The sequence below is a fragment of the Phoxinus phoxinus genome (genome assembly GCF_949152265.1).
Source record: "Phoxinus phoxinus genome assembly, chromosome: 19".
Taxonomy (NCBI): domain Eukaryota; kingdom Metazoa; phylum Chordata; class Actinopteri; order Cypriniformes; family Leuciscidae; genus Phoxinus; species Phoxinus phoxinus.
Genome location: NC_136894.1, coordinates 20,940,402 through 20,954,668, shown reverse-complemented (window position 1 = coordinate 20,954,668; position 14,267 = coordinate 20,940,402). Strand labels below are relative to the sequence as shown.

General features: G+C 35.4%; 1 long non-coding RNA gene across 2 annotated transcripts; it reads right to left on the bottom strand.

The window, feature by feature from the left end:
• Positions 1–8,555: 8,555 nt before the first annotated feature.
• LOC306987036 lies at positions 8,556–13,954 on the bottom strand. Of its 2 annotated transcripts, XR_013795081.1 has the most exons (4): positions 13,815–13,954; positions 13,497–13,558; positions 9,967–10,149; positions 8,556–8,946 (listed from the first exon to the last, which is right to left on the bottom strand). It is a non-coding gene; the product is annotated as an uncharacterized lncRNA (long non-coding RNA). The 2 variants fall into 2 exon arrangements; XR_013795080.1 differs by having other exon boundaries at positions 13,497–13,954.
• Between the last annotated feature and the right edge of the window lie 313 nt (positions 13,955–14,267).

The window sequence follows — 14,267 nt, the reverse complement described above, 5'->3', positions numbered from 1 at the left end:
ATCATAAATTACAATGTCAGATGATTTCAATATGATTGGTGTACAATAAGAAAGACATACAGCAGTAGATTCCATGATGAGACATAAACATTAAATCAGATAATAATTGACACATATACAGCAGTTGTCAATGTTGAACAGTGATGAGGGGAACAGTAATTCTGCAGATGTTAGGGTCGTGTGTGTGTGTGTGTGTGATCCTCATTCATGTCAGTATGCATTCAATAGTCAGAATGTTTAAAAAAAATAACAAAGGAAAAATAAGCCATAATTTGTTAAGCACTCCAGACAAGCGAGCATCAATGTCTCTTAATATAAATGTTAAACATTATCAGGTGAAATCGAAAACAAACATTTGACAGCAAAAAAAAAAAGTAAACATGTTATTCATCATTTTAATTTGCTGATACAAACTTATAAAAAAGCATTAACCACTGTTTACATACATGATTCAGGAATGATGCCATTTACCAGATCACACAGTTTTAGATACACTTCATTTGTGTTAGCACAACATTATTCTTGAATTTGGTGTAACAAAACATGTTGAAATGTTGTAACAAAACATCATCAGTTTATTATTAAAGCCATTTGACATCCAGAATGGGTGTTTATAAGTGCTAGTGCGTGTGTTTCCATATCACCCTCCAATGGTAATTGTGTGTGCACATTTTGGGCAGTGGCCACAAAGCTTCTGAATGGTGGGAGTGTCCTTAACAAATTTAAGTGCTTTATGCCTTTCATCAGGCCAACCCCCATGACCCACACCAAAAGAGATAGGATCTTAAATAAAAATAACATGTTATGATTGAGAGAAAAAAGGAGTCAAGAAAATCAATTCACTTTAAAAATGAAATCATTACCACCCATTTTTATTTATTTATATTTCTGTTATATAATAGAATGTAAATTATATAAAAAAAAATCCATGCAGTCTATAATAAAAAAAGAATGAACAGAAATCTACCAATTTGTCTTTTATTTAACCCGTTTTTTTCTTTTGGCAAGAGGTACACCTCGCTTTGAGTTCATGCTGCGAGCTACCAGGTGTGAGGTAGTCAACCAAAACTCAAACAGTCATATTTTAATAACCTCCTCCTGTTCCTTATTTTGTTCCTCGCCACATTTACCACGGCCAGCAGAATCTGTCTGCCATGTTTGTCTTCATCCTACTTTCACAGGCAGATTTAAAACAATACCTTAAAAATATTGATTTTGTTACATCTTACAATTTTGCTTTGAGCATTTTAGGGAAATAATATTGTTTTTGGTTTTATATTAGAGTGGATCTGTTGCCTTCTTTAGCATAAATTGTTTTAGCATTAAAGGACAATTATAAAATGAGTTCTGGAGTCTGAAAAATATTTTAAAAACCTAATCAAACATATACATTTAAATGTAAAAATGTAAATATAAACCAAATAACCATGTGACAAATAATAACCCTTTTCATTTTTAAGTAAAAAAATTATGATGGCTGCAAACACATTTATTTTCTATAACTTAATAGGTGATAATAAAACAGTAAAAAACATAATTTGTTCTTTATTTTTTAATAAAGAATTAAAAAATACATTTAAAATGTACTCTATTTTGGCTTGTTAAAGAAATATTGAACAAAAATGATCAAAAGGAGGCTGATATTTTTGTTATCTTTATTCTCATCACATTCTTTTTTTATGTAATATGACACAGTCGCACATTGACATGTGTATCCTGAGGAAATCAGTGAGACTGAGGCCTTTGTACCGAAGATTAGCAAGCACAGATCGATTGCAGACGGTATAGAATAAAAGGAGAGAAATTATCCATATTGATGCCCATGTTAAGTTTCTCCGTATATCCCATTTTCATTTACATTGTAAATGCCACAAAAACAGAGGGAATGCTTCTTGAGTCATCTTAATACAGACTCCATATCTTATTCTGCTTTCACAGAACTGTTTGTCTTTCACCTTTTTTGAGGGATCTTCTTAAAAACCAGAGCACACCTTAAACCAAGCAGAAAATCAATCAACTCTCATCTCCTTGCCTTAAAAGTGTGTGTGTGTGTGTGTGTGTGTGTAAATAGCCGAACAGATGTAAGGAATAGGCCTCGTGATACAGCTTTGACAATACTCTGCTTTAAATAAACTCTCATGTACGGTTGCTTCAAATATTATTAATGTAATATTATGTTGCACTTGTTAACATAACATAGGGTATTTAAATTAACAAATAAATACAGCTTGGATTAAAAATCTCTCGTATTATCTCACCTTTTTTGTCATGTATTCTTTTGTCAAGGATTCCTGATGGAAGTGCACTATATCAATACATTTACCATTGTTTATTTGTCCTCTCATCCTCTCCAATGATCAAATCCTCTCCTTCTGCTCATGCTCTTGCAGGCGTTCACATACTCATATGCACATTTATTGTTCTGTCATGATGGGGACTTCCATTGATTACTATTGTTTTTATATTGAGCTAAATACATTTTCTGCCTTCTTTAACAAAATCAAATCCTTGCATTAACCTAAATGTTGTACATTTGAATTAAAACATGCATTCGTTTGTTTATTGAGATTTTCTCGTGGGAAACACAAGCTAAAAATTAACACAATGTAATTAATTTCAGGTTTTATTGCCACCGGTTCCATTTGAGCAACAAGGCAGGCAAAATATGACCCATGTGAAAATATGAATTCAAAAACAGTGATAAACCTGCATAAACACTCAAAATAATCAACCGAATTGCTCTCTTTATAATCCATTTCATTACATTACATACACTGTCAGTATCCATTATCATCATAGTACAACTATGTTTACCATCTTGTTTTCGACAGTATACTGCATTCCTTTCACTGTCATCTCTTGAACACTGTAATGAGCCTGAATAATATGTCTTCATCATTCATTTCTACTCCAAACCCACAATAGGAAAACATTAGCATAGTCAAATGAATTCAAGCTAAATCTTACCCATATAAAATGCAACTTCCTCCACTCCTGATGGGGCAGATTTGCATATTAACCCAGATATTCACCTGCGGTATAAAAAAGCAAGTTTCTATTTAAATTGACTTTACAGTATATGGCCCCCCAAAAAAGAGAGAATCTGAGAGTGACTGAGATTTCTTGCTTTCAACGTTCGCATCCATTTCTGAGTACATCTCTCGTTTCTCCTGGGATAGAAGGGGCATATGCTCGCTCCAGGAGGGGTGGGTTGGCGGGGGTGGCACCCTGAAATTTTAAGCCTAGTTTTCTAAGCTCTTTTTGTGGGGAAAAGACGCTGCAATCTGGGCCTCTTCTCCCCAGGAGCCATTAGGCATGGTTTGGTGGCCAGCATGAAAAGAGTACGAGGACTTGGCTCAAAAGAAAAAAAACGTTTGCCTTTTTTTTTTTTTTTTATATAAAAAAGAGGGCTTCGGATATATATATATTCTTTTTTTTTTGCTTTTCGGCAAATGACACAACCCTGGATTTTTGGTAATGTGTGAGATGAGAAGTGAGGGGGCGCGGTTGGCATCTCAGCTCTTCAAACGAACAGCGGGACGTTTGGCCAGAAAAGGATGCAGGATTTTGCCTGGTGCTACATTACTTCTATTCAGCAGTCTCTTTTCATTATGTTTATCTATTATTCTCTATCCATATTTTGCCTACACACAAATGTGCACTCTTTCCTAGACTGGATTCATGATATTATAGGCCTCTTAGGGGTTTGTTAACACAGAGTGTTGCATTTAAAAACGTAAAAGGTCACAATTTTGAAACGTGTTCTCAGCGGTGCTCATGCGTGAGACGCTGAGAAAGCGGAGCAATGGTTCAAATTTCATCCAGTGGATGTTTACATAAAAATAGCATTTCAAAACATGCAGCAAAATAAAACGTAAAAACGCCTTTTGAGCGAATCGGCGAATTTTTTGTTGATTTAAAAATGCTCCATGCCACACAATAGCATTCAACTGCAGAACCGCAGCATTGATAAATGGCATGTTTTTAAGATTTGAACTTCATAGGGATAGTTCACCCTAAACTGAAAGTTAATCCATCATTTACTCACCCTGGTGTTGTTCTAATGCCATCTGCCCTTCTTTCTTTTATGGACCACAAAAGAGATAAAAAAAAAAAAAAAAAGTCCCACTCTTGTTGGTCCATAATGGCAGTGAATAGCGACCAGCATCAAGCTTTTTTAAAAAGACAAAAAAGTATCACAGTATGATCCCATGCGACACATGCCTTATATTTCCAAGTGTTCTGGGGTATAAGGTTTATCAAGAATAACAAAAACGTAACATGAAATATATCCCATGTAGGCTACCTTCTTCTCTGAGGTGAATATATTTGTGTTCGTTGTAACAAGAAGTTATGGCTTTCACATCAGTCGACATTAATTTTGAGCATCACCAGACAAATGGAGTTCCTAGTTCTCTCTTTCTTTTATTAAAGGGTTAGTTCACCCCAAAAATGAAATTCTCCAACCCAGTAAGACTTTCGTTCATCTTCGGAACACAAATTAAGATGTTTTTCATATATTTTTCAATTAAGATCATTTCATTCTGCCGGGCCAGAAAAGTTAGTTAAGATATCGTTAAAACAATCCAAGTGACTACAGTGGCTCAACCTTAAGTTAATCAAGCGATGAGAATACTTTTTGTGCGCAAAAACAAACAAAAATAACAACTTTATTAAACTATTCATTTTCTTCTGTGTGGGCCTCTGACGTGAGTTCGAGAGAGCGCCACGACGCATGTGCGAGAACTGAGAAGATGACGCTCACACTCATTTGATGGAAAAGTGAAAGGTACGCCATTCATTTTTCGGCATTGGTAAGCCACTTTTACACTTTCTCGTTGTTTTCTCACGATTTGGACATCCAGGAAATGCACACTTTAGAACCATTTTAAACACTACATCGATACCCATTTGCGTCGTGGCGTTCTCGTGAACTCACGTCAGAGGCCCACACAGAAGAAAATGAATAGTTGAAGAAAGTCGTCATTTTAGGGGGGTGGGGGGTGGGGGGGGGGTGTGAATACAAAAAGTATTCTCATCGCTTGATAAACTTAAGGTTGAGCCTCTATAGTCACTTGGACTATTTTAACGATGTCTTTACTAACTTTTCTGGGCTGGCAGATTAAATTACCTTACAGCCAATGAAGAAGTGAGACAGCTCTCAGATCTCAAATATCTTAATTTCTGTTCCGAAGATAAACGAAAGTCTTACGAGGTTGGAACAACATGAGGGTGAGTAATTACTGACATAATTTTCATTTTTGTGTGAACTAACCCTTTAATCAAAACAAACAAAAAAGTATTAGATTCTGTACCCTTTTTCTTTTTTAATAGATCACTAAAACCCAATTATGGTAGAATTCATAGTAAAGTGTTAAGAAGAATAGAAATAAAAACAGGTTTGAACAACAGAAAGCAAAGGCACAGATTTTCAGAGAAACCAGATATGGGCCAATATATCTGACACATTGTGTGCAGCTCCATGTCTTAGAAAGGACGCATAATTAGGTGTGTTGGCTTTATGCAATTTACAGTAAACTGTATCGTCATGCACTGCGGTTTTATGAAATATATTTTTTACCAGTGTCAGTATGAATTTGACACATTTGCCTGTTTTAATTTCCCTGCAATAAGCCATAAACAGTTATGTTGGTAATTAAAAGCATACAGTGGCACTAATTCATTTCCTGGAATAGACTTTATGTGTTTGAGATTGAGAGAGGGCGAATGTGCATTGTGAAAGCTATGCGTTTCCAACAACATATTACTGAAACCGAATACATTTTTGGGAGTCTAATTTCTCTTCATTTCACATCTTCCTCCTTATCCCCAACTATAATCATATCCAGAATTAGATTTAAAATGTGCATATTCTGTCTGAGAGAGTGATACAATACAAGAGAAGCTAATGTTTGTAATGTCCAGTTTGCTTCACTACAGCATAACTAGATTTTCTCCCTCCGATCAGCATCATTCACACCATCACTGTCGGTTTTCTCAACTTGTATATGTGTGACTGTCCGTCAAGAAATAGGACATCATCCTGTGACAGATGCTGCACTTTGCATTATTTATAGACTCTAATAAAGGACAGATACATTTTTTCACCTTTTTTATAGTTAAGGCAAATAAAATGACACACACACGCATGCATGCGCACACACACACACACACACACACACACACACACACACACACACACATTTACCATCAATGTGAGTATCTAAAGGCTTCTTTTAGAGATCAGGCACTCATCGTGAGCTTCCATGGAATGCTAAACAGATTATATTGGAAATTATCCTTCTCTAATGTGAGTATTGATTGAAGACGTACAAGGTGAAACTAAAAACACATATTCATGGACACATACACTCCTCACTCACACACTTATATATGCTGTCAGCAGAACCTTGACATCAAGACATGCCTATAAAACCCAATATACACGTATCTTCAACATACACAAGCATTCTTAGCCGCTGCTGGAATAATGACCTTCATAGCGTCAACATGCTCAGAAAAAAAGGGGTGGAAAATATGTGGAAATTTATGTCTATATACCTTTTATACCCTACAAGAATATCACATATAGCCCATCACTTCAAGATGCCCTTGGACACAACAGCCTTTGAAATGGTGGCCTCATTTTATATCAAAGGAGACATAAATTCCATTTTGCTGCCAGACTTTATATATCGACAAACATATTATTCTGTGAGAAAATGTACAGGACAATAGCAATGTACACTGAGGATAAATTTGGATGGATAGTTTCCCCTGTACAGCAGGACTCTACTTTTAGAATAAATAAGCTGTTTGGACTGGTATTATTCAATTAGAGCTGTTTTTTCTTAATCTTAAATTGTATGTTTCAAATGGGTTGCATAACCTGTGGTACAAAACAAGCTAAGTTGTTTTAATTACTCTGCTGGTAATTATATTTCAAATTGCACCTCTTACAAGCCAGCACAGTTTCAGTCGCCCTTCATCATCTGTGATTGGGCAGTACATCACATTCACACAAAATAACTGTTTCTGATTCGCTACAACATTGGTTTGAGAAACGAATGCATGATTCAGAGCTGTAGGCGAAGTACACTGTGTGCTTTAAAATGAGAAAATTGCAGAGATCAAAGTTGTGATCTTTTTAAATGTAAAATCACAGACTCCCAGTATAACGATGTCTATTTTCATATGCGGCAATGTAATTACATTTATTTTTATTAGTAGTAATTCAGTCAATGCTCTGGCTGTTTTTGAGTTTTGCATTAGGGGGAAAAAACCTAAAGAAATTATGAAGAACATTTCAGTGTGCTCTTTGTCACACAGAAATAGAGGACTTCAATTGTGAGATAAAGCCATATCTTACGAGAAACATCATAAAGTTATTCCATGAAAAATCTACTATGTACTAATATTATTACACACTTCTGTACATGCCTTGACAATGTTCAGGTTTTTTCTCATAAATAGTTGTATAGCAACTAGGTCTTAGCAATAGAACAATGCACAGTTTTAAACAGGCAAATAAAATGAGCCAGAAAAATATATATGAAAAATTGTTATTTTAAACACTAAATATACAGTATAATGCAGAGTTACCCTAAATGTTCGAATTTATTGTGCTTTCAAACAGCTTTTTACATTTATAATAACAGTCCACGATAATCTCATAAGGAATTACAGGTGATGGATGTAATAGGAATTTGAAAATTAAAGATATATTGCAGTACATTTTCTATTTAGCGTGTAAACAGTGTAAAATTAATACAAAATATTATTATAAAACCCTAAAGGGTGAAGGGGTTTTAAACATGTTTTAAGGCATTTTCTTCCACAGAACAACACATTTTGATTTGATTAGTCAATAAGCAGATTACATCAAGATGGTAATCAGTTATGTTAAAATGGTTTACATTACACAAAATAAAGACATATTGTTCTGAAAGAGATATGCGACAATTTACAGTTTAATACCCGTAGAGCTCCATTTTAGGCATGCGTTTCATGTGAATCTGTCTAATACCAGTGTTCTTACGTTCCTTCTGGATGGATATAAGGGATTATAAATTGTCTTTCATCTAATAACAGTTTGCACTTTTCACCTCATCTACTAAGGCCTTGTAATCATCCTAAGCAAAACAGCCCATTTCAAGCCTTCGCTCGAGTTAAATCTAACAGCACAAACACACTGAAATGACTTACATGTACACGTTGAGTATATTGCAAACAGGAGGATGACATTTTTCATGTCTTTTTCATGTTTCCATTTTATACAGTTCATCCACCTGAGGAAAGTGTGCTGTTGTTTTTTAATCACAGATTTAGACTAGAGAAATTTCAATAGATATTATTCACATGTTCCGAATAGGTTGCAAGTTTAGTTGCTGCTAGGCCCGCAGTAACTATTATGGCATTTTCAGGATTGGCTTCCCACCAAACCAAACATCCCGGACTCTCCGCTATGGCAAGCATTTGAAAACTAGCCAATATTACCACAGAGCAGAGTCTGAAAATATGAGCATATGCTGACTTTAAATGATATTTGACCGCAAATCTGCTCTTATACTGCATACCCGGAGAGGTGAGCCAAATATTGATCCGCTCCTAAAAGTTGTAGGATTCTACCTCAGGTACCGTATCGATCGAATTATGACACATCTCCTCAAACCTCCCATTAAATCATAACCTGTTTATCAAGCCACCATTATGCTTCTATAGTGAGTGTGAATGGGAATATTCAAGCATTAGCAACTCAGTGTCTTGCTAGAATAGCGTTCAATTACACAGAACTGTATGACCAAATATAACCCTAACTTTTACATACCTCAGATCTTTTCCTTCTGATCAGAACTATATATTATTCCCAGCTAGCTGTCAAATGGCTGGAATTTTTGCAGGTCGATTAACCCGATAAACTGGAATCTCCTCATCCAGGGTCGAAGTCTGGGTCCAGAAAGACATAAAATGGTGTAAAAAAAAGAAAATTAAGGTAAATTAATATGGAGACCAAGTCGGTGTTCAGTCCTCTGTGGCTTTGTAAGAAGAAAGTGAAGATGGAACACTGAAGATTTCGCTTTTCTTTCCCTAAAGATGTGGCTGCTGGAGCTTCAGGCCCCCCAACTGTGCACAGCATGGGCCTGGAGCTGGGAAAGCCAGAAACAGACCCACTTAGCACAGAGAACGATATATGTGTAAAGAGAGAATTAATATCAGAATACCTTAGAAATATTTAGGACTTATATTGGAGCAATCTTAAAAGATAAAGACGCATAATATTTCACACACTATATTTTACATCACATTACTTTATAATTGAATTAAATGACCCAAAGGCATGTGAACACAAACACCTGCATTAATGCATTTTAAGTATGAAACAGTGTAGCGTTTTGAGGTGACAAACAGTAGGACTTATGTGTGTAATGTTTTAAAAAAAATCAATTTGACTTTTATCAACCTACACATTTGATGTAGTTTATGCGTTTTCTGTCGTTTAATAGATATTTACAAGTCATTGTAACAGTTAAGATGTGTTGTTAGGGCTAGAAACACATTTTATTTATTTATGTATGCTCGGTATTGCTTTACTGCACTTCCACACAATATATTAGCAAAGTATCTCCCCGCTACATGCAGTCAGTCTGTCACATTCGGTCTCTTCAGACTGAGAGGGCAATGAAAGGACCAGTGCAGCTTACACACTGGCTAAACCAACACGAACACAAACACACAAACACACACTCTCTAGTCTGTCTGGAACCTAATATCATGTTAATGACCCTGTGCCTAAAGGCTGCCTTGCATCATGGGGCTTGCGAGTAGCTGGTCGGTCGCTTTAGTGCGGGTGGATTAGGGAAATGCTGTGGTCCCTGTGCAGAGCGGGGTCGCAGGACTAAAGGGTTTAGCCCGCGCACACACAGACCCAGACTGACACTCTCTCATTCGGCTGTCACTTTGACTCACCTCTGCGAAGCTCCGCACCCTCTCCTCACAAAAGAGTCTTTCTTGTTTTCTTTCTCTCTGCAGCCGGACGCTCCTGCCTTTGTCCACCTCCAGCTTCCTTTTTGTTTTTGTCATCGAATCTCTATTTTTTTGTCTTTCTTGTTTGCTTCGTATTTATCGATGTTTTCTCCTTTATCGTATAGCCTGTAACGATATTCATTGCAATGTCACCAAAAACTTTGTTAAAATTCTTAAAGCAATATTGTTTTAAAGATTAGTACATTTTGTAATTCATATTAGAATCAAAGGATATATTCATAAAAAATAAAACAATAAAACATAGAATATATAATTGAACTTACGAAATACAACAGTAACTATATACAATTCTTCAGTTCAATATTTGAGAGAGTTTACATTTTAAAATTTGAGTGCAGAGCAAATACACCAGTTTTAAGTTAACCCCTCATGGATTCATGTTATTTATTTATTTTTTGCAACCCATAAAGCTGACTGGCTAGTTTCATGTCATTAATTTTATATATAAATGGAAAAAATATTTTTATTTATGTATTTATTAGCCTATAATACAGATACAGATTTACTAAAGGGATGCAATAGGAGGCACAGGGACTGCAGCACACAGTTCCGTGGCTTGCTGCTTTGCCATATGTTTTTACATAACAGGCTGTTTTCCAAAAATAGCATGGCCAGAAACATCTCATTTGTTGGTCATTTGCAAAACTATACAGAAGGCCTAAATGAGCAATACAGCTTGAAATGAGGTACTGTACAAAGTAATATATGGCTTGGCTTACTATAGCAGGCCCATTGGTGACCTCTTCCATATGATTTCAAACTGCTTCAAAGCTTATTCTACGGGTTCAAGGCCTACTGTTTTACATATGGATTGTGTTTTAAGATATCTATATGGAGATCAGAAAACTGTAGTGATCACTCAGGCTATTGAACTGCAATTAATCACTCTCCACATAAGTTTGGATACTTATTTTTAATATTAATGCGACAACAAACTAACACACAAAGAATAGAATCTAACAGATGCTGCCATGGAAATGTTCATTCAAAATAAACCAAACACATTGTATTAATTCAATTAAGCTCAACAGACAGATGTTTACTTGTAAGGCAGTTCAAGTTTAAATTCAAATCAATAATTTATCATTTTATGGTAATAATCCAATAGCAATTGGATGGTAGGCCTAATCAGTTACGTTGTTTCTGTTTTGACCCTAGCACAAATATTGGGTCTGAGATCCCAAACATATGTAACATGAGAGTGGTGAATTGCAAAAACAAATACATGTTGAAATTTTGCTTATAATCAGTTTTCAAAACTAATGAGATATTTGACAATTATGTTATCATTAATCACCCTCATGAAGTTCCAAACCTATAAGCATTTCTTTATTTTGTGGAACACAAATGAAGATATTTTGTCCATAAAATGAATATAAATAGGGTCCAATATTAGCCATTATATGGACAAAATCAATTGAAATATTCTTCAAAATATCTTCTTTTGTGCTCTACAGAAGCAAGTCAGTAAAATTACAACAAAATTGAACCATCCCTTCAAGCATCAGCAACCTGATATTTCAACATATTTTGTGCTATTAAAACAAACTCTGCGAGACACCAAACAGAATATGATAAGCCATAAAGACAACATGATACCTTGCATACTGCAAAATTTGCACATTGCAACTTCATTGTAAAATCTTTCGCATTTGCAACCTTGGCCTGCACATCCACAACACAATTTCTACTCGGCTGTTCGAGAGATGTCTAAACTAGATATTTGAGTGTGTGTGTGCGCATGTGTGCGCATGATAGACAGGGACACCGTCTCTTATGTTTCATTATCATTCCTGTTGCAGACCCTCCATGAAAGAGCAAAAATCCAGAGATTTATGAGGCGGCTTACCCCCCGCAGAGCACATCATCAATGCCCAGCGCTAACCAGACTAACTCACACAACACGCACATATATATTTGCCCTCATCTATGCCCAAACCTTCATATGAGCACATACACAGATGCTTCATGACGTTTGCACACTGACAGACAGACGCTGTATAGGGAGTGCTGAATTAAGGCTTAAAATAGTCCAAGTGCGAACTGTCAATGGATTGTCGCATTGTGACAATTGCATGTTTTGCACGTACAATTGTTAGTTTTTTTTTTCAAATAAGAGACATATCAAAGCACGATTCCTGCTGTGCATAGTTAGAGCGAGCAGACAAGGGAATGATTTTTTCACAGGCTAGCCTCTCTTTCCCAGCACACACACACATATACATTCACATTCTACTTTTAAGTCTTTTTCATAAATAATTGTGTGTGCAATTTGAGTGACAGTGTGGGCACAGGCAGTACAAATACTAATTAAGTTTCACAGCAGGGGGCGGAGCTGTAAGAACGATTACTTTTGACAAAGAGGAAATTAAACTCGCCGCACAATAACATCATTTGCATATTTATTCACAGAGATGTGCTATAGATGATTTGGACTGGACTGTTAAGCGAGAGCTTAGTTCTGTCTGCAAAACATTTCCTTTTCAAAACATTTTTATTTCCTGAAAGATATCTCAAACTTTGCTATAAAACTAGTATTTGAAATCACTCAGTGGGTAACTTGGATTTTCACTTGAGTATAGATGTCTTCAGACTGCTTTTCCTATTAAAATTAATTTTTCTTTGGCAACCTCATGAATGCTGTTTAATCCCAGCAAATTAGACATCTCAAGTAAGACATGTAAGAAAAAAAATCATGCTTTGGTGAATCCTATTGATGACAAAAAGTCACAATTATGACACGTCGAAATTATGACATTTGATTTAAGTTCAAATTATGACTGAGATAAAAATCATTATGACGATATTGAATTTTGTCATAATGGATTTTTCTGTCATAATTATGACATACTAAAGTCGTAATGTGATTATAAAGTTAAAAATGTCATAATTTTGACTTTTTATTTCATAATTGACTTTTAATGTCATAATTATGACAAAAAGAAAAAAATATTATAGCCTACTAAGTGATAATTCTGACATACTAAATCATAATTATGAGATTGCAACATGCATGTTTATATTATAACATACTTTGAAATTATGACAGAAATTTTGACTTAATTATGATCAAGTCAATAATAATTATTGACTTAAAATTATGAAATAAACTGTTTAAAATATGATATACTCAATCATAATTATGACTAATAGCCTATATGATTATGACTATATCATAATTGAGATTAAAAAGTTAATATTTTGAGATAAAAAGTCGATTTTCTAAATGTCATTTATGACATCATAAGTTGACTTTGTATGTCATAACTTCGACTTTTCATCAAATTCATATAATTTAGTATGACACAATTTCGACTTTTTATGTCATAAATGAGTTAGGCCTACAAAAGCATTTTTTATTTTTTATTATATGACGGAAATGTGTTGCCATATGTGTATTGTTAGATACATAGGCTACACACACCTGGCTGGCAGAGTGGCAGGTGACTCACCTGCCGAAAACACCGAGTGAGGTCATGCAGGAGGTGAGGGAGGGGAGAGAATGTCCTCTTGACTTTGGATAAAAGAATGTATGAGTAAACCCACACGTGCTCTCACTAACACCCACGTAGCCTATACACTCCCGAATTTCCCACGTATCGGGTAAAAATAGCTGAGTTAACTCACTTAAAAAAAAAATCTGTCATTATTTGGTCCAAGAAGTATACTTTATGGAAATACGTGAACACAGACGCGCTTGCACTACCAACGTTTGTACAAACTTGCGTTGTTGATCAGGCCTTAAAAAATTATTCATTCTGCATACTCACTTTACTTTAACTTGCTCAACAATATTTTCTTCAAACTGTTGCTCCACCATGATAGTATTTGAACCGAAAGAAAAATCTCGTCGCAAAACAAAACAGTAGGATCGTCGGATTTCCGTCGCGCCCCGAGAAGTTGGGGCGAGTCAAACATGGTGGAAACAACGGTGCAACGTAGTCTATGGTCAAATAATAATAGCCTAATAATAATGGTTAAAAAAAAGCTAATAGCATTCTTTGTTCTTCATTGAGTTAAAACAATATTTGTAATATATATATATTTTTTCTTTATAAATATTGTTTAGTCTCTAAAACCTTAGGCTATTAGTCCCGCCCCTTTTCAGCGCTGCGCTCGTTGTATTTTGTCTTCCGGTCTGTATTTCCACAGTGATCATGAACGGCTCGTTTTAAAACCTTACCGGTCTACTTACATCTGCTTAAACATGACACACCTCATGA